Source organism: Halichoerus grypus, chromosome 3 (assembly GCF_964656455.1).
Source record: "Halichoerus grypus chromosome 3, mHalGry1.hap1.1, whole genome shotgun sequence".
Classification (NCBI taxonomy): Eukaryota; Metazoa; Chordata; class Mammalia; order Carnivora; family Phocidae; genus Halichoerus; species Halichoerus grypus.
The window spans coordinates 115016045-115036587 of record NC_135714.1 but is presented as its reverse complement, the minus strand read 5'-3'; positions in this window follow the sequence as shown (position 1 = coordinate 115036587).

The following is a 20543-nucleotide window of genomic DNA, read 5'->3' as shown; positions in this document are numbered from 1 at the left end:
GGGCTTGATCTCAGGACTCCGAGATCATGACCTGATCCGAAAAGTCAGTTGCTTAAGCAACTGGGACAACCAGATGCCCCTGTGTGTACGTTTTTATGCAGCAATAGACAAGACGGATTTTCCAGTTACAACAGCTTTTTTTTTTCCATGAAACTTTTTTTTGTAAAATCCCTCTAATAAAAGGATATATCTTTTGAATTTTTGTTTTCCTACATTACATTGTTTTTTAAGAAATTGCAATCATTGGGGGAAAAATGGTGAGAGGAATTACAGAGTAGCTGAGTGTGTGAAATACCATGTGTTTTGTTTTTGTTTTGTTTTGTTTTGTTTTGTTTTGTTTTGTTTTGTGTCTACCAATCTGAAAAAGTTTCACAGAAACTTTAGTAACTTAACTCAAGATTTTCTCCTTCCTTTTGATCTCCACAGTTGGGTCTATTGAGAACTGAAATTTAATTGTTTCATTAATCAATAAGAATTTTCTCTGTCGATTTCAGAAGAAAAGGTTTGAGATACAGAATTCTGAGCCTCTTTGAGAAATCCTTTTCTCAAAGGGTCTGTATCTCCTCTAAAGCAAACAATTTGATCAACATTTAAAAAGAAAACTTAATAAGGTTCTTAAACACAGTAAAAGTGATTTTCCTTTTAAGCAAGCATATTTTTCCTCAATTTGAAAGAGAATCAATTGGTGACTGTTATGATCAGCCCCAGACTTCACTCTTCTTTGTTCTTTAATTTCCATGCTAATTGACAGCTATTATAGGGAGCTGGGTGAATCCTCCTCTAAAACATCACTTCAAATGCTGAAAGAAGGAGTTTTGGGAGGGTATTATGACATTTCTTTGAAACTGCCTGGAAAACATCAGTTAGCTTTTCCTGGAACATTTAATACTATTTATTTGATTTTCACATTTAAAAATAGCTTTTTCATATATTGTAAATATATCTTGCATTCATTTTTATTTTATTTTTTAAAATATTTTATTTATTTATTTGACAGAGAGATACACAGTGAGAGAGAGACACAAGCAGGGGGAGTGGGAGAGGGAGAAGCAGGCTTCCCGCCAAGCAGGGAGCCCAATGCGGGGCTCGATCCCAGGACCCTGGGATCAGGACCTGAGCCAAAGGCAGACGCTTAAAGACTAAGCCACCCAGGCACCCCTTGCATTCATTTTTAATGCAAATTTTTATTATACATTGCCTGCTTCCCTTGGACAGTAAACTGTTAAATCTATAGTTCTAAAATAGTGAATAAAAACAGGAGACTGATAAATCTCTTTAAATGAGACCTTCAGCAAGATGGATGTACTTTACCTTAGATAAAAGAGATGACCTTAATTTAAAATGCATATAAATAACAGATATTTAAAGATTGTTTACATATATGAAGCAGATATTCTCTTACTTGTTAAGAAGCATGTTGTATTAAAAAGAAAGTAGGTGTCACGTGAAGGAAGTTGGGTTTCAGAGCTGGCTCAACTACACACAAATTGTGTACCATTAACGAGATCACTTTATCTCTGGATAACACCATCCTAATCTTTAAATGAAGGTAAATAAACTCAGTTTCTTAGTGATCACATCAATTGAAAGTTTGTTAGAATGCTTTTAAAAATAAATTGAGGGCATGAGAGTTTTTCTCATATAGCTTCTATTTAAACAGGAAGTTATAAGCATTCCTCTCCCTGAATGCAGTGAAATGCAGGTGGCTAAGGCTGTGGACACAAATGCCTTAGTAAGGAAGTCAGTCAATAGTACATATTCTCAGGCCAAAGGTGCATATTGAGTCCTAAAGGAGTTCATAGTCTTTGCAGTTGTAGACACGTGAATAAAAGGATGAACAAGCCATTAACTGTAGTCATGGTTGTATACTCTGTTTTTTTTCATTTTAAGATTTCTCTATGTGTAATTAGCAACCGATCGTAAATCATTTGGAGCCTGGAGGATTCTGCAGAAAGATAATGACATTTTCTGATGTTGCTTCCTCCTCATCATAGCCCTTGCCCTACTTAAATTGTATATGACGGGTAAAGCACACATTTAGTGTCATTTGGGTTAGATCTGCTATACCTATGCCATACTGGGGACTGTTGGCTTGAGAGGAGAGATGAGCCAGGTATAAATTTCAGTGTGTAAAATGGAACTTCGTCAAGTTTCTGTTAAAAATTGGAGAGGTAGGAATCATTGCTTCAAGTGAACAGATGCAGGTGCTTGCCTTGACAATTGGACTTTTGTAGGTGTTGGCATGCACCGTTCTCTGCTAATAATACATTGGCACCTTCAGACTCATCCTGGACAGTAAGAGGTGTCATAATGTGTTTTCTAATTTTGCACAGACTGACGATTTTACACTCGGGTAACACAAACACCTGAGTGAGGGCATCTGCCAATACTGTGAACTCAAAACATGTCTTGAAACAAGTGGTTCAAAACCGTGTTCTGTTGAAATAAGAGGGGCAAATTATGGTCCAGAGTCTCTCCGTAAGACTAACAAATACTGAAAAACTATAGTCTTCGTTATTTTTCCGTAGACTGGTTAGTTTAAAAATGGTGATTTTTCACGTTCTAAATCACATATAATGAGGCGTTAGTGTTAAGTACAGGGATGATACAGAAAACTTTTTTTGAGTACAATAAAAGAATATTACAAAACATTCATCATTTTTATATTATTAAATAATATGTTGTATACCAATGTATATTTATAAAATTCAAAAAGTGAGCCATGCTAGAATTATCTTTATCTGCCCTTGAATACTAATGTTAGTCTTGGAAGCATCAGTGATTTTGTCAAAAGACTAATTAACACTCTTCCATGGCATCCTACTAGGACCCATATTGTCACTGCTCTTCTCCATAGAGATAGCAAGCTTTTTAATTGAGAAAGGCTTTTGATATTCAGATTTTAGTAGTTCCCCTACTCATATGTTCTTAACATTCACTACAGATAAAACAGGATTGTGGAACTCTAGATATCCAAACTATGTAATTCATTTGTATGCAAATTTGAATAATTGATGGCTTGAATCTAAATCTAAGCAAAATATAAATGGCCTGAACTTAGACAAAAATGCACGGAAATAAAATTTCAGCACCTTCTCATTTTCAAAAATGAGCAATAATACAATCCATAATGCATGCATATGATATTTTATATATAATTTGTATGTTTATGACTAAAGTTAGAGAGGACTGTGAAAAAATGCAAATAAATATTTTCTCTGTGTAATGGAATTGTTAGTATTTTTTTTTTCTTTTCACAATATGGACTACTTAAAATAGTCAATTGTTCTTCTAAAACACCAAGAAGGAAAACACAGAACAAATATGCACCAAAGTATACTTGGAAATGATAAATCCTATTACACAGTTTTTGAAATTACAACACTGAGGGAGGTATGTAAATATTCTCTGTCGACAATGAGGTCTCATAGGATCTGCACAAAATAGGGCTGAGCTATTTTCTTAGAATTTGACCAGCATCTTTTAGCAGTAATTTACAACTGTAAGATTTACTTTTTTTCCTTGCCTTTTTTTTTTTTTAAGTCTGTGTATGTTTCTCTCTTGCTTTACTCCCTTAAAAGAAATGCATCTTAAATTTCGCAGACCATTATACCTCTGCACCCAACCACTCTCTTTTCAAGAGAAATTTTTAACAGGACAGTCTCTGTCAGGTGATGGCAGCAAAGAACAGAGAAAAGAAAATGTAATCTCTGTCCCTGGGGCAGAATAACTAGAGAGCTTTTGAGGCAGGACAGGGTTGGATAGGGGTGAATATCTCAGACCAGGGATAGGTGGAGCAGTGGACCATGTAGGGAGTTTTCATCTCATGAGGATTTTGCACAGCAAGCAAAGTTTTAGAAAGAATGAAAAGTTATTGTACATAGTTTTCAAGTGTTGGAAACAAAGCCATATAAGCAAGGTAAGGTTAATAAGGCAATCAGACATTGAACTCACTACCAAGTGATAGCTTCTCAAGTCAATCAATTCTTATAGATGGTTATGTCTAGCTCTAGCAAAGTCCCATGCAATCAAAAGAAAATGAGTACTAAAGAGTACTCCATTGTTCTAGCTTTCAACACAGAGACTCCTTATAGTCACACAAATTGCCTTTGAGAATTGCCAACAAATAAGAATTGCCCTTAGATCCATGGAAAATAAAGAAGGGAGAAAACCAGCTACTGGGAGCTTGAAACATACATGTTCCTTATCTCTCCTCTCTGGGGAGAAAACAAAAAACAAGATAAAAACAAAAACAAAAACCTAGAAATCTTGTGTGGTGCTCATTTTTGGTGATGGTATAACATACACACACATAGAGCTTCCACAGGGAAAGTGAACATGTTGCTGAAGTTATGATCTTAATTCATAGAACCAATCTAGGGTTTTATCCAGATGATTGTATCTGTGAATAGGAGCTTTCTCAAACCCTAAGGGGAGGAGGAGAGATACCATTCATCTTTGGGGATAAATTGTAATAATTTTGAAGGCATCTTAAAAAAATACCACCACGTCCAAAAAGATTCTGATGTTTTCCCATTTTGGGGGTCACCATCCTTTTGTCAAACTGCAAGTAGCATAAGTTATTGTTACTGTTAAGAGTATATTTTATCCCCAAGGTTATACTAGGAGAGAAAATGTATTAATTAATTGTATATATTTATATAGCCTATATTCCAATTCAAAAAATTGCATATTTAAAGAGTAATGACGTATTTCAAATTATATCAAAAGTTCCCAGAAAACTTGAATTTTAAATTTACTTCGCATAGTAATATCCTGTGATACAGAGGCAGGCTCCATTTTTGATGTTTGACTGTTGACGGCTTTCAAGCTCCTTTCCTCCCTCTTTTCCTCTCTCTCCATGCCTGGGCAAACCAGTGAGAGGGCCCAGGGTCTCCCTGCTTTGGCCTGGGTGGAGAGTTCAAAGGTACACACTGTGCAAGCCTCAACTGCGTCCCCAAATCACAATCAAACTCCAAAGCCAGTCTCTCCTTTTCTCTCTCAAATCACTTTTGGGCCTGCTTAGGAGCTTGCTCTGCTTTCCCCCAAAAGTACCAATGGGTGAGTAAGAAACATTTATTCCCCCTCTTGGTGCCTGTGTGGCATCACCAGTCTCAACGTTCAAGCCAAATTTGGGGTGAGGGGCTCATCCTACTCATATGGGATAACTACCATACATTATTTTCATGAGACATATTTTATTTGATGCCCTTTCGGTTTTTTTCTGAAGAGTTTAATAATATGCTGCTTATGTTATCTTAAGCTATGATCGTTAAGAAAAAAAACAGGAATTCTTAGCTAATTATATAGATCAGTTCACAATATACATGTTATTTGTAAATTGGATACATTCTTTAATATGCAGCCAGAGAGTCCATTTAAATACTAAGTTGCAGCCTGTAAAATGTTTTTCTCTCTAAAGATGCCTCCTTTGCTAATGTTTGGAGTTGTTTTTTACTTTTCATTATTTAACATTACCTTCCCTGATACTTTTGCTCTTTTCTTCTTAGCTTGCCTGTCTTCATCCTTATTTTTGTATCTTGACCTTGTTATGATTGTTCCCAAATGATACCTTTTTTTTTTCCTTCTTGTTATTTATTGAGACTCTTTCTGTCTTTTTCTTCTTAAAGTCCCTGGTCCACTTTACTATACTACATGGCCCCTTTATTGTTTAATCCATCAGATCTCATATCTTGGAAACCCCAGATATTGCTTTCTCCTATATTATGTACTATTTCTAGTACACTTGGGACATTTTTTTTTTTAGTATTTCTTTTTTTTTTAAATTTTAATAATCAGGATCTTTAAATCTTCAACATAGTAGAAATAAAGTTCAATATGTTAGTATCAGGCATAATTTAAGTTACAAAAATGAAAGTTAAAAGTTGGTTGTAATAAATAGTGTGAAATGAACGTATTTTCATTCTATTCTCTGGAGAGTTTTTCTCTATTACATTGACAACTTACTTGATTTTGACATTTACATTTAATGAAGACAATAGCCAGTATAGGAAGTTAGAAGACTTCCTAAAATTTTGTGATTGATGATACTAGTTACCTAAATCCACCTTTTCACACCAAATTTTTTTACCTAATATGCAATGCCTAGATAAATTCTGTGGAGACATGTTCCATGTGAAGAAGAAAAGCACATTTCAAAGAAAGGGATTGTGGTGTCATGAAAACTAGCCATAATCCAATATGCTTTAAATTTCATAATGGTTGCTGTATTACAATGTTTAAAAAACAAAGAAATTTAGTGAGTACACATCCCATGTATATATCACCTGTGTATATAACATGTTCATATGTACCAAGAAAACTAAATAACACTGGGTTGCTGCATATTGATTTGCTCAATATACATCAAGTAACTATGTAAAACTTTCTACTATATATCCTCTATTCTTCTATTCAGAGAATGCGTTCTATACTTGTTTGTTCATTTACAGATTAGTAAACTGAGTTTATAAGGTGTATGAAACTTGATCCTTGTCATACAGGAGTTAGTAATATAACCAAGGTTTATAACTAGTGGCCTGACATCAAAATCCAAGGATAGTAAACCAGCATAAGCTATATTTTTTTAAAAATATATACAAAAGTTTAATTCAGAATACTCAGAAATCAGAATATGTGCAATGCTAAAGCTCAAACATTGTCACAGTGAAGTAGACATTAGTTCCTGGAAAGTTCAATGTTACTTCTACACCATGTCCATAACTTGATGCAATGGCAAAGCCTGTATTATGAGAAAACTTACAGTCTCAGCTTCACATGGTTTTATGTGTTTCTTTCCCCAATTTTTAACCCATAATTGATAATAATAATGACCCAAAAGTGGCTTTAAGAGGCTCATAATATTTAATTTACATAAATATTTTGAGCGTCAGCCCTTTGAGAAATACTGCAGTATGTGGTGTTGTAATGAAGATAAGTAAAACAATTCCACCTTTCTCAGAGGATTTCTAATCTAATTAAAAAATTAAAAGTCGGAATCAGCACATATATCAAGTCAGACATCAAATAAGTGATAGCAAGGAGTGACAAACGTGTGCTAAGTAACATAGCACAGAAAACCTTTGATTTTCTTTTTTTTCCTTACCCAGTGAGGTCAGATGGTTCCTTGTTATAACCAATCATCCTTCCTCCTATTCTCAATTAGCCAATGCTTTCATTTGGAAATGTTCTTCAAATGAAATAACCACACACTGGTACATTATATGTCTTGTTGAGCGTGGTTCTACTCAATGATTCCCGTTATTGAGGACAGCTGTTACACACACTTAGTTTCACCATTTTGACATTTTTGCATTACTTAGTGTTCAGCCATTAGCACGTATCCCATTAGCTTTGCATCATAGAACTTATCACAGAACTCTATGAGGTTATTTTTTCACTTCACATTCTCTCTCTTGATAGTCATATCCACATCGATTAAGACTCAATCTGAATTGCAGCTTTAGATCCAGAAAGATAGTATCATTTCACTCAGCTCTTTATTTTCCAAATTAGGAAATAGAGACCTTAATTTTTCTAGGACTCTCAATTAGTTTTCTATATTCCACAGTGTATGTCCATGCTCTCCAAAAGAGTCTATCAACTGGCTGATTCGGTCTATGAATTCCAAACCTGAATTTCCAACTATGTTTAGAAAAGCTACAAGTAAGGAATGTATGATGAGCATTAGATTTATTTCTGTCTTCCATATCCAAAGGAATAAAATACTAATTTCAATACTTATGAAAGTTTATTATTAAATGAAATATCTTCTTAAATAGAGCTTATTCCTGATGAAAGAGGTGTTATTTTTGAGTTCATATGAAAGTTCGCTAAATGTTTATTCATTAGGATGGACGCAATAAATTGGACAACTCTTTCAGCCTATTTCTGGATAGGGAAATAATAACTCAAATTCCTATGTATATTTAAGTTAGTTTTTTTGTTTTGTTTTTTACCTAATCTTTTAGTCATGGGGCCAGTTATGATAATAACATCCCTAGCGTCTGACTCATAGATGGTGAATTAGCTCTCAGAGAGATAAATGTATTTGGTTTCATTTAGCATAAAACTAAATGTTCTAAAGATTTAATAATATAATTTTTATATTCATCCATGCATGTATATTATTACTCATCAAGCAAAAGTTTGAAATAGTATTAACAAAGGTCATATATATTTTTTTTTTCTGGAGAATTTAGTTTGACAAAGGGGATAAAGTATTGGGATGGGATTTAAGAAAACTTGGATGTATCTTCTATAATTTAACCAAATTATCTTGGTGAGGTAATGTCAGTTTTATGGATATCAAATTCCTTATTTGATAATTAGCAGGTTTGGACAACTTTTCAAAAGTATTTTGACCACATATAACCATAATCAATAAAATTCTATGAGTCCCTGTAATAAGCTAGAGTCTAGAAGTATGAAAAGGAATAAATCCTACCACTGTCACTTAAGGTCCATTACTGTTACAGAGAATGAGTAAGAACTATCACACATGGAGGCACACTGACCTCCTAGACATTGTTTCATGAGCTGGCAACCATATTTCATGATCTGTTAATAAGCTTTGGATATCCAGAAGTTCAGTTTTATCAGCACACCTGCAGATAACAAGGCTTTTGGGAGTCTGACCTAGTAATAAAATTCAAACAGTATTGGTGTACAAATCAAAGGGACAATTTAGTAATCTAGAGCAAAAATACAATAAATTAACCATAAAATTTAATTTAATTGGTCCATCCAATTTTTCTCTATTAAAGAGTTTACATGGGAAACTGGATTATAATTCAAGAGCCACATGTGGAACATGTAAGCAGAGCAATCGAATTTGGCATGTTTTTAAAAGGTATACAATTTCACAGTGGACCAAAATAGATTCCTGAGTTTATACTTCTCAAAATAGCTGGTCCACAAATTCTTTGTTCCCAGTTATGCGAGATAAAAAACCTGTGCCAGAACGTAAATTGAAATCTCAGCTGACCTAAGTAGTGTTATTAGTCTTGGTGATTTAAACTAGAACTCGGGCTCATTTGATTGTGGTGACCCATTAACACGCTTTGCAGACCACACTTTAGAAAGCACGAAAATAGAGGACCATCTTACATGAAGCAATGGAGACACAAGGATCATAATTTGCAATTTTATACCTGTTTTTCCAGCTTTCACCTTCAAAATTCGTGAACTGGTAACAAGGTCTTTCATCAAGCGGAGTATTCGAAAATTATTAGTATTATTGCTTTTGTCCTTACGTTTACATTCCATACATACATCTCCTGGCTTCAACAAATTAATGTAAGCTGGTATTCCTAAATTTCTTCACGCTCAATAGTAGATGCCATTAGTATCCTTCCATATCCTCTTGGGACTTAGCATTTACATGATGGCTGCCCCAAATTGCAACTGCCGGCCCCACAACTTTTCACCTACAAGACTTTTATGTCCTCCCAAGCACTCTCTGCCCACACACACACACACACACACACACACACACACACACACACTGAAAGAGAAGTGCTGGGGAATGAATGCCCTTCGGGAACGGCTGTCAACTAATGACAGACACAAGTTGGGAATTGGGAGTTGGTAGAAAATCCTTATTCTGCTTCTCATTTTGAGGAGTCTTGCATCTGTGTTTTAAATGGTTTCTGGAATTTTCCAGCAGCCTTGAGCTCCATTTGCTCAGTGGTATCTGCTGGCACCCTTTAGTGCTGATCTTCCCTTTCCTCTTTCATTTCCCTAGGCTCCCACCAGTGCTCAGGAAGCGCCTCTCAAGTTACCCATTTACACTGTATTATTTTCCTCAGTGTCCTCTGGGGGAGCTGTTGTTGTTTCAAGCTACTAAGTTTTGGAGTATGTTAATTAGTTACTATGCAAGAAAGAATTAATTTAGCAGTCCTGGATGGCTTAAACCTGTCACATTGCCAAAAAAGTCCTGTCTTTTGGACTGGCCTCTTGGCCAGACCCTGAAACATGAACTCTGAGCCTTTGGGATAGTCTCCCTGATAAGAGTGTTTGTGTACGTCTGAAGCTGTGGGCCACATGGTACCAGTTGACCATATAGTTTATGCTAACACAGGATTTAGAACGAACATCCAGTTTTGCTCTTGTGGGTCTGGAGTCTAGGTTGCTGAGGTCATTCAAACAGAAGCTACATGCTTTTGCTGCTTTTAATCTCTTTTCTTTTATCATATTTGTGAGTATTACAGCTTTTCTGAGTCCTGACAGACCTAGCAAATCATTGAGCCTGAAGGTACTCGCGGACCCCCAACACAGTTACAGAGCAAAGCCTAGCTGGCTGCTACCAGGTTTTCTCACTTAAAAAAAAAAAAAAAAAAAGAGAGAGAGAGAGAAAAGAGAGAAAACAAAACAAAAACAAGAGTATGTAATAAATGCACAGTAATTTTTTGCAGGCCCTGGAGAATAAACTACCTTAAGATCCTGAACCAGAACCTCCTCTTCCTGCCTGTGGCTAAGAGAGGCTTAAATGACTTTCTTCTCCTAACTTTTCCTTCTCCCTTTTATCAGCAAAATATAAATACTGATTTTCAAGCGTATCTAATACTGTTTTAGTTACTCTTAATATTTTTTAATAATTCTAAAATATTTTAATATCTGTATCATTTTCACCCTGTCAATAAAATTTCTGACTACAAAATAGGTCATTAGAATAAAGTCTCTTTATTAATCTAGCTATTACGGTGATCTCTTTATTCTCAAAATAATTCACTGCTTGAAAATTGAATTCTAATTTTTTTTATTAATGAGAATATCATAGTGACATAGATTTGTTACAAACCACTCTTTTTTTCTTCTTGAACCTTTATTTACAAAATAAAATAAACTAAAAATTGAAACTTTGAGCTTGCCTTTTGAAAGCAGATTTAAACGTTGTATGTATTCATTTGAATTGATAGATAATTGCATTTTATTTATTTTTATTTTTTATTTTTTTATGTATTTATTTGACAGAGAGAGACACAGCGAGAGAGGGAACACAAGCAGGGGGAGTGGGCGAGGGAGAAGCAGGCTTCCTGCGGAGCAGGGAGCCCGATGCGGGGCTCGATCCCAGGACCCTGGGATCATGACCTGAGCCGAAGGCAGACGCTCAACGACTGAGCCACCCAGGCGCCCCAGATAATTGCATTTTAAAGATGTATTCAGATATATTTCATTATCCCTACTCCATTATTAAATAGGTTTATCTTAAGACTTGATTTTACTAGTATAATCCTGGCATATGGACTGAAAGACTTTAAAATATTGTATAGTAAAAATAACAGATGTTGCAAGTGTTTTCTTTAGTTGGGTTTTTAATTTTTAAAAACCTCTTTAACACAGTCTCTTTTATTGAATCCCTTGAAACACCTATTTAATTTTCATGTGATAACTATTAAAATGCATTCAGCATTATCAGAGTAAATGAACTAACATTACCTGGTTTCTAAATAGAATCATCTCTTTTGAATATAATGTTAAATTTAAAAAAAAACACATTTTTCACAGAAAGAGACATAAGGAAATAAATTACTATTAAAATATTTTTGAAACTTAGACTATGCTAAGAAAGAAACTAAACAGATAATTTTCTTTTGTGCATTATGTTAATTTGGCTTTCTTCTGTTTGTTTTTAAGTATTTTATTCTAACAGTTTGATTTAATTTCACATGCTTAGCTCTATCTCCCACTCTTTTCCTGACTTTTGAAAATTTGTGTGCAACTTATACAAATCTATGGCGATTTTATTTTCTGAAAATTCCAAACTTAAACTCATTGTTTGAAGCACAGTGCAGCTAACATGGACATTATTGCATATGATGTTATAATATTTAAAATAATAATTAATAAATAACTAATAAAATGTGTTGGAGATTACAGAAAATGATAAGCATGACAATATAATTAAACAAGGAAGCTACATCTCTAATTTTAAAATTTATAGTATTAATTATATATTTATATTTTAACTAAAAATAGGAAAAACACATAGTGTGTCCAAATACTTAATGGATGGTAAAAAGTCATCAGCAAGGGCATGATTTATTTTCATGGTAAACAAAATAATAGCATTTCAGAAGGTGAACTTAGACACACACATATATGCACATACGTGTACACACAAATATACTTCATAAATAAATATATAAACAATAAATATACATATAAATAAACATTTTTAAAGATTAGAGAAATATCAAAAACCAATACTAAAATCTTTGAGTCTGCCATATGGGATGTGGAGGTCATACAATAGATATATTAGGTCAGCTGCCATTCCACCTAACTGCCTAGTTTCTTCAATACTAAATCTAGTTCTAAGTGGAAGGCATTGTTTTCCTTTCCATTTTGCAGTTCTGGTGGTCGATAAGGCTTCTTTGTTTCTGTCACTACATATTACATCAGTACTGAAGACAGAGCAGGCAATCTACTAATTTCATAGACGTAATTATACACTTGCCCAAACCAGATTAGCCAGAAAGTAATGTGATAGCAAGATTCACTTCTACATGGATTATTTATGAACCTTGTTCAAGATTATATGGTCATGGATAGAACTTTGCATTACTGGAAGAGACAGTGTAGTTACCATAGTGACTAAAGTGCTCAGGTGTGGGCTATAAGATATAACAACCACAGATAATCTGGTATCTCAGAGATGCAGGGGAGTGTGGAACTTAAAATATATTGGGTGCAGATGAAATATATATTCTTCTTGACAGCTCCTATAATTGAGGTTTGGAATCTCCAACGTATAATATAGCTATTTTTTCAATTTAAATATGACTAGTTTTTTTTAAAATACATAAAATATACTCATTAATAAACTACATTCATGTTGAAATAGCCTTTAATAATTCGTTCCTGTCTCTGAGAGATATGCACTCTAATATCATTTTAAAAGAAGTTAAACTTTAAATAATTTATTTTATCACATATTTAGTTTCAGCTGCCATGGAAACTGCCTGAAGATTTTCTAAATAAACTATATAACATACAACCTATATATTTGACATTCATCTCCATTTGTCCCTTACAATCTTGAAAAACAAATAAGAAAACTTATTAAATAAAAGAGAATGATTATTACCAAAAAATCCTTATTAAAAAACAGATTAATACTATCAAAGATGAAGTGTTTGTAGAAGCCAGATCCATTTCAGCTATTTTTATACAGACACAAATGATGTACCAGCTAAATAAATGTTCTGAACCCAAGGACCTTTGCATAGCTGGTCTTATAAAATGTCAGAAATAATCAAAGAGGATGATCTTGAGTTAATTTGCTGAAGAATCAAAGTCTTGATGTGGAGGAGGAAAACTTTGGCAACATTTTTGAAGGTCTAGCTCTCTCTTTTATGTTTCTAACTGAAAATAATTTCAGGCACATATTATCTTTAGATACATGTAACCATTTTAGATAAGATTTAATTTTCTTCCAAAATTATATTTATTTATCATTAATAAAGTCTAAAATTAAATGAGTATAGGAAAATGTTGATTGCTATGATTATATTACCTAAACTGTATAGTTCATAAATCATTTTCTTTTTTTTAAGATTTTATTTATTTATTTGACAGAGAGAGACACAGCGAGAGAGGGAATACAAGCAGGGGGAGTGGGAGAGGGAGAAGCAGGCTTCCCTCTGAGCAGGGAGCCCAATGCGGGGCTCAATCCCAGGACCCTGGGATCATGACCTGAGCCGAAGGCAGATGCTTAACTACTGAGCCACCCGGGTGCCCCCATAAATCATTTTCTACAACATGGCATAAGTGATAACATAGCATAAGTTATAAACATAATGTGTGCTTGTATGTTTAAAACACATATATATAAAACTTTTAAAATATCATAATGCTAGTATTTTGATTCCTAAAGTATTATTTGAATAACATAATTTTGTTTTATAAATATAATCTGTCCTCTTTAAGCAGTATCTTTTTGAAATATCATTTTATATCACCATCTGAATAGAATGTTAATTTTTCTTTTAAACCTGATACTTTTTATGCCAAACCTTAAAAAAAATCTCCACTGTACTTCTGCAAATTAAAGTCTCCTGCAATGCAATGTTTTTATTAATAATCTCCTCTTACTTCAGTAAAATTATTATTTCATAGTACTATTTTATGAAATATTATAACTTTTAATTTTGTGAACTAAGTTTGATAAATAAGGCAATTAAACACAATTCACTAACAATATTTCATTATTGATAATGATAATAGAAGGTCTAGAACAATTCTGCTTATGTCAGGCACTGTGTTAAGGTACTCTACGGTAGAGAAATGAGCAAAGCAAAGTCTCTGCCCTCAGAGAATTCACTATGGTCATTATAAGAAGTCTTAAAATTAAAAATAACAATTTTAGTAATATTGTCAATAGATGTCCTCTTATTTAGTGTCTATTCAGGAGGACACACTCTGCTAAGTATTTGAGGAAATATTTAATACGACAACCTCATTGGGAGTTATTATAGGCACAGTGTATAAAATATGAAGCATAAGGGTAAAGCTAGACATTGAGATAGTATATTATTCATTGTGGTGAAAAGTCCAGGTTCTGCAGCCAAACTTGTTTAGTTCAAGTTTTTACTCTTCTGCTCATAGCTTGAATGTCATTGGGCATGTTGCTTAACCTCTCTTCAGTTTCCTCCTCTATTAAATGAAATAGCACTACTTCCTAGGTTACTTGTAAGCATTAAATAGGTAAGTAGTTTGAACTACTCAGGGTGTTTTATAGACTTAGTAAGTGTTCAATAAATATTTACCCCATTATCAATCTTATTTGAATAATAAGTGATAGATTTTATTTTTTACCTTGATGATAAAAATATGACTTATGTTCACAGTTTACCTAATTTATTTAAAATATTTGACATTTATGTCTTATTTTATGATGTTACTGATACATTAGTTTATTTTACTAAGGAAAACAGAAGTCATTCTATGTAATCCAAGAATGAATTTGTTATTATAGGACTTAGGGGCTTGCACAACTGTCAAATGATAGGGCAAGGAAAAGCCAAAGAAGTACTCACTAAAGTTTAGAACAAACCAAAACCAAAAAACAAACAAAAACAAAATAGGGAAGACCTCATGCTGAAGCTCCAAAGGGCACATGAGGATGCATCTGGGTGTCTCTGGTCCACTCACACATCTAGCAGCATCACCCGCAGAGAACCCTAACTTCTCTTCTCCATTGATATCCAGGGTGAGGCCGCCATTTGACAAATCAAGAACTAAATGGAAAAAAAGATTAGGGCAAATAGAATTTTTGACATCTGTGGAATAATGCAGACGAGGTCTTTGAAAGTAGAGGCAGTGATGCTACAAGTTAACAGTAAGGATACCTCGTTCACCAATGCTCCCCCATGGGACTGGTATTCCTTTCCTACAGAAGTAGAAGCTGAGACCCAAAGACATTACATAACTTGCCTGAGACTGCCAGATACTAACAGGGTAGGATTTGAGGCCAGCAGCTCCCTGACTGTAACACCTGTTTCTTGTTTTAGCTGCTAGGCATACACTTTCATGGAGGTGCCATACCTAAAGGATAGCATGAAAAAAAAAAAAAAGAATATTAAAAAAGATCTTCAAAAATGTTTTTCCCTTAAATTTCAATAATATACAAAATTGGTATTGAACACATAAAATAACTTAATCATTGCATATTTAAAATTTTGTTTTTTTTTTTTTTTAATGATGGGCAATTGAAAGTTAAGAGTGCTCCAAATTTCAGGTAATTTGGGTTTGTACCAAACAAAGGACAGTTGTCACTAGAAAAGAAGATTCAACACTGTATAGTCTAAAACTGAATATGTCCAGCAGTATATGTTAACATCTGAAGAGAAAACTTAAGGTGTCAACGTAATATTAACAATTTAAATGATAGTGAAAGGTAAATGACCTTTAAGAATTATATATAATGTACTCTAGTTCATTAACTGAAATAATGTACTAGTTGCATGTAGAAACTGGAAGTAAAATTCTTAGAACCCCCTGAAACTGTCTTTAAACTTTTAAATCACAAAATGGAAAGGCATCTGGTTGTTTTATTCTGTTCTATTCTGTGTTCAAGATGTATACCCACTTTGTATGCAGAAAACTTTTGCAGAAGGAAGTTGTTCAGGAGGTAGTCAGTATGTAAATTCACTAATTAGATTACTGCAAATACCAATAACACATCCTGCTGTTGCTTCTTTAGGAAGACAGAGTAGTTTCTACAATGTATTAACCATAATGTAAACTAAATATTTCCCTGACTGCAGAATAGAATTACTATTATGGCAATCAGTAATAATGTGACTCCTGATGGTGTAAGCCTTCTGCCTAGTCACTTATCTCCTAAATGAGTCGTGAGCTCAGGGATGCCCACAACTTTTCCATACATATGAGACGCAGGGCTTGTATGGAAGAACTGAGATTTGAACTGAAAAAGTCCCTCTTTATTTATTTATTTTTTTTTTAAGATTTTATTTATTTATTTGACAGAGAGAGACACAGCGAGAGAGGGAATACAAGCAGGGGGAATGGGAGAGGGAGAAGCAAGCTTCCTGCGGAGCAGGGAGCCCGATGTGGGGCTCGATCCCAGGACCCTGGGATCATGACCAGAGCCGAAGGCAGACGCTTAACGACTGAGCCACCCAGGCGCCCCAAAAAAGTCCCTCTTTAAAATGCCAGTTTGGGCTGGGCGCCTGGGTGGCTCAGTTGGTTAAGCGACTGCCTTCGGCTCAGGTCATGATCCTGGAGTCCCTGGATCGAGTCCCGCATCGGGCTCCCTGCTCAGCAGGGAGTCTGCTTCTCCCTCTGACCCTCCCCCCTCTCATGTACTCGCTCTCTCTCATTCTCTCTCTCTCTCAAATAAATAAATAAAATCTTTAAAAATAAAATAAAATGCCAGTTTGGGCTGAAATATCCGTAACAAAATTTTAAAAAGAGCAATTTGCAGTTGCTTTTCTGCTTTCAGAACCCCCTTAGGAGACATTCACATCCCTAAGATCTGAATCATGTAGGAGTTTTTTAATCCTGCAAAGTCCTTTATTAGCTGGTAAAATAAAAGGATTTTCTCTCATTTGCCACTTTAACTTCACTAGCATGTTTTTAGAACAAAGTTTTCACTTAATTAGCATTTTTAAATGACATACACCTGTAAAATATTATTCCCGGGAAAAAAGAAACATTATATTAGGAAGAATAAAGGATATTAATATTGGACATTATTATTGGGTATTTTGGGGTAAGTCACAAAAACTCTCTGAACCTCGGATTTCTCATCTACAATAAAGAGGATGAGATGCCTTGTAATGGCCAGACAATTCTATTTTCCTCTGATCAATAGTATAGTTTTTGCAATTCTCCCCATACCAGCAAACCAACATTGAATATCACATGCACAGTAAACTCATAGTTTTACCTTTGTTCAGAACAGGATTTCCTTTCAGGTTTATGCTCTTAAATTGTTGACAATTATATTTATCTCAGCATTTCTGCCGTAATCATCACGCCTCATTGTTTCCTTTCTTTCTAACAATACCCCAGAACTTTAGAATCATCGAATGTTAGATGTGTTCAAGATTCAGCTCCGTGTTTATTTTCAGAAACACTGTTGGCATTTGATGGGGATAACTCTTTAAGTGCACTTGTAACCTCCTCACTATGGTGCATTTAGTGTCCCTGGTGCCCTGGTCCTAGATTGCAGTGGTAACCACAGCCCTCTCTCTACAGGTCTTTGCCCCATAGTTCCATCTCTACTGTTTCTCACTGTGAGAAAAATAAAATAAACCTATATTAATTGTCACACATGAGAATATGATGTCATAGAAGCGTTAAGTTTTTCTACCTAAATCGAAGACAAGTGTGAGTAGATCCTAGAAACTGAAGCAAGGCTATTTTTTTTAGTCACAATTCAGAATCCCTTCCAAAAATAACATTTCTTTGTAGCTGTAGTTTAATATTTATTTTTTTCTTCCTAAAATTATAATTGGAATAAAATATTTTGTTCTCTTAGGTTCTCTTTTTTAAAATTTTTCTTTTTCAAATTTTTATTTAAATTTCAATTAGTTAACAGACAGCATAATATTAGTTTTAGGTGTAGAATTCAGTGATTCAACATTTCCATACAACGTCTCTTAGGTTCTTTCAAAAACCAGAATTGTTTTGCTTTCTTCTTCCTTATCCATTTCTCTTTCATTGACTCTCTAGGATTGGAAATTTATATTTCCTTTAACTAACACTTTGTTGAAAAGTCCCTTAACATTTCATGTAAACTTGAGTTTACTCTATTTTCTGCAGTGACGTTACTCTCCAATACATCCATGTCTATTTGAGGTTATGTATCTTGCTTTTGTCTTCTTTGCCAATTTCTTCAATACATTTTATTGGAAGGCTTTTTAAACTCTTCTTTTCTTGCACTGGTCTTTTTTGTTTGTTTGTGTGTTTAATTATTTTTATTCTACATTAGAGCACACCTTGAATTTCTACATAAATAGCATATGAAGGCTTACTCCACTTTTTTTTATCCTTTGCAATTCTACTCTTGAAATACAGATCTCTTAACCTGTAAAATAATACCCCATTCAACCAAACTTGCCTAATTGGAGTGATAGGCCAATATATAACAAAAATATATTTTCTGGACTCACCCTTTATTTCCTTTGGCTAACCCCACAGGAGTCCATTAATTTGCATGTAACTATGGTTTGGAGTAATTGGTGTTGTAGAAATTATTGTCATGTTTTTAACTTACCTTTTTTTCATTTTTTCCCAGCAAAATGATGTCATGAAAATTATTTCCCCAATTAGAGAGCACTGGAAGTGTTGGAAGTGGTCTCGAAGGCTGTGTGGGTGTAGAACCCCAGGCAAATCGGAGGGGCTCTGGCTCTTCCTGCCACTGTCAGCTAGCAGCTGTGCGAGTTAAATGATTCCCCAGCCAAAAAAAAAAAAAAGAAAAGAAAAAGAAAAGAAAAAAAACCTTATGGAAGCACCAAACTAGTGTAAGACAAACAAGTGGTAATTTGTCTTAAAATGCGTCAAAGGAGAATTCCATGTAAGTATTGGAAGCCCGCTGAGCGCTTTAGTATCATCTAAAAGTGAATTATAACACTGTTTAAGCTTTTCTGCTACTTGATATCTGTACCTGAATAGCTCACATTTACTTGCCTCTTTTCATGTTTTATCAGGTAATTGATTTAAGTTTTAGAAATAAGGATTGACATTTGGGGTGCCTGGGTGGCTCGGTCAGTTAAGCGCCCAACTCTTGATCTCTGCTCAGGTCATGATCTCAGGTTCCTGAGATCAAGCCCTGTGTCTAGGGCTCCATGCTCAGCAGGGAGTCTGCTTGAGATTCTCTCTCTCCCTCTCCCACCCTCCTCCCCCTGCTCTCCCTCTCTTGTTCTCTCTCTCTAAGATAGATAAATGAATCTTAAAAAAAAAAAGAAAGAAAGAAATAAGGATTAACATCTGAGACATTTTATAGGTAAGTTTCTCAGAATTTGGGTTTTATGGTCTTCTAACTTGTCTTTTTGAAAGACCATAACAAGCCATCCTGGCATGAGAGATTAACCACAGTAGAATGGAACATTGTGTTTCTTATTATGTGCACTTACCTCTCATCTCCCCTTTGGGGTATATTTACATAAGTATTGGATTTGTATGTGACCTATGTTTTGTCAGATAGGTTTTTTTTTAAGATTTTTTAATTTATTTTGAGAGTGCTTGAGCAGGGGATAGGGAGAGGGAGGGGAGAGGGGCAAGGAGCGGAGGGAGAAGGAGATTTCTTGCTGAGCAGGGAGCCCGATGCAGGGCTCGATCCCAGGACTCCGGGATCATGACCTGAGCTGAAGGCAGTCGCTTAACCGACTGAGCCACCCAGGCGCCAGTGTCAGATAGTTTTAACTTCTCATGTCATTTTGATGAAAACTATTTTGGAGGGATCAGGCTCCTTTTTTGTTTTGTTTTATAATTTTCAAGTATTGCAAAATCTGCATAACTAGCGTAGAATTTTTTAAAAGTAGAATAAAATTTTGTTATAATTGTATTAGTTTGTACAGCAGGTCACTGGGACTAAACACCGTAGCAGGTGTAGAGTTGTGTAAGACAGTATTTGCCTTCAAACATCATTGTCTATTGGGATGAAAGGGATAAAAAAAGTATCAAGAAAACAGACAATTGACCCTTGAACAACATAGGTTTGAACTGCATGGGTCCACTTATATGCAGATTTTTTTTTTTTTTTAATATATAAATACTGCACACTTCCTTATTTTGAGATCCTCAAAAATGTCTTTTTTTTTTTTAAGATTTTATTTATTTATTTGACAGAGATAGACACAGCGAGAGAGGGAACACAAGCAGGGGGAGTAGGAGAGGGAGAAGCAGGCTTCCCGCTGAGCAGGGAGCCCGATGTGGGGCTTGATCCCAGGACCCTGGGATCATGACCTGAGCCAAAGGCAGACACTTAATGACTGAGCCACCCAGGCGCCCCAGAAATGTCTGTTTTCATAATTTTCTTACATGCACTTTTTTCATCTTGCTTTGAAGTA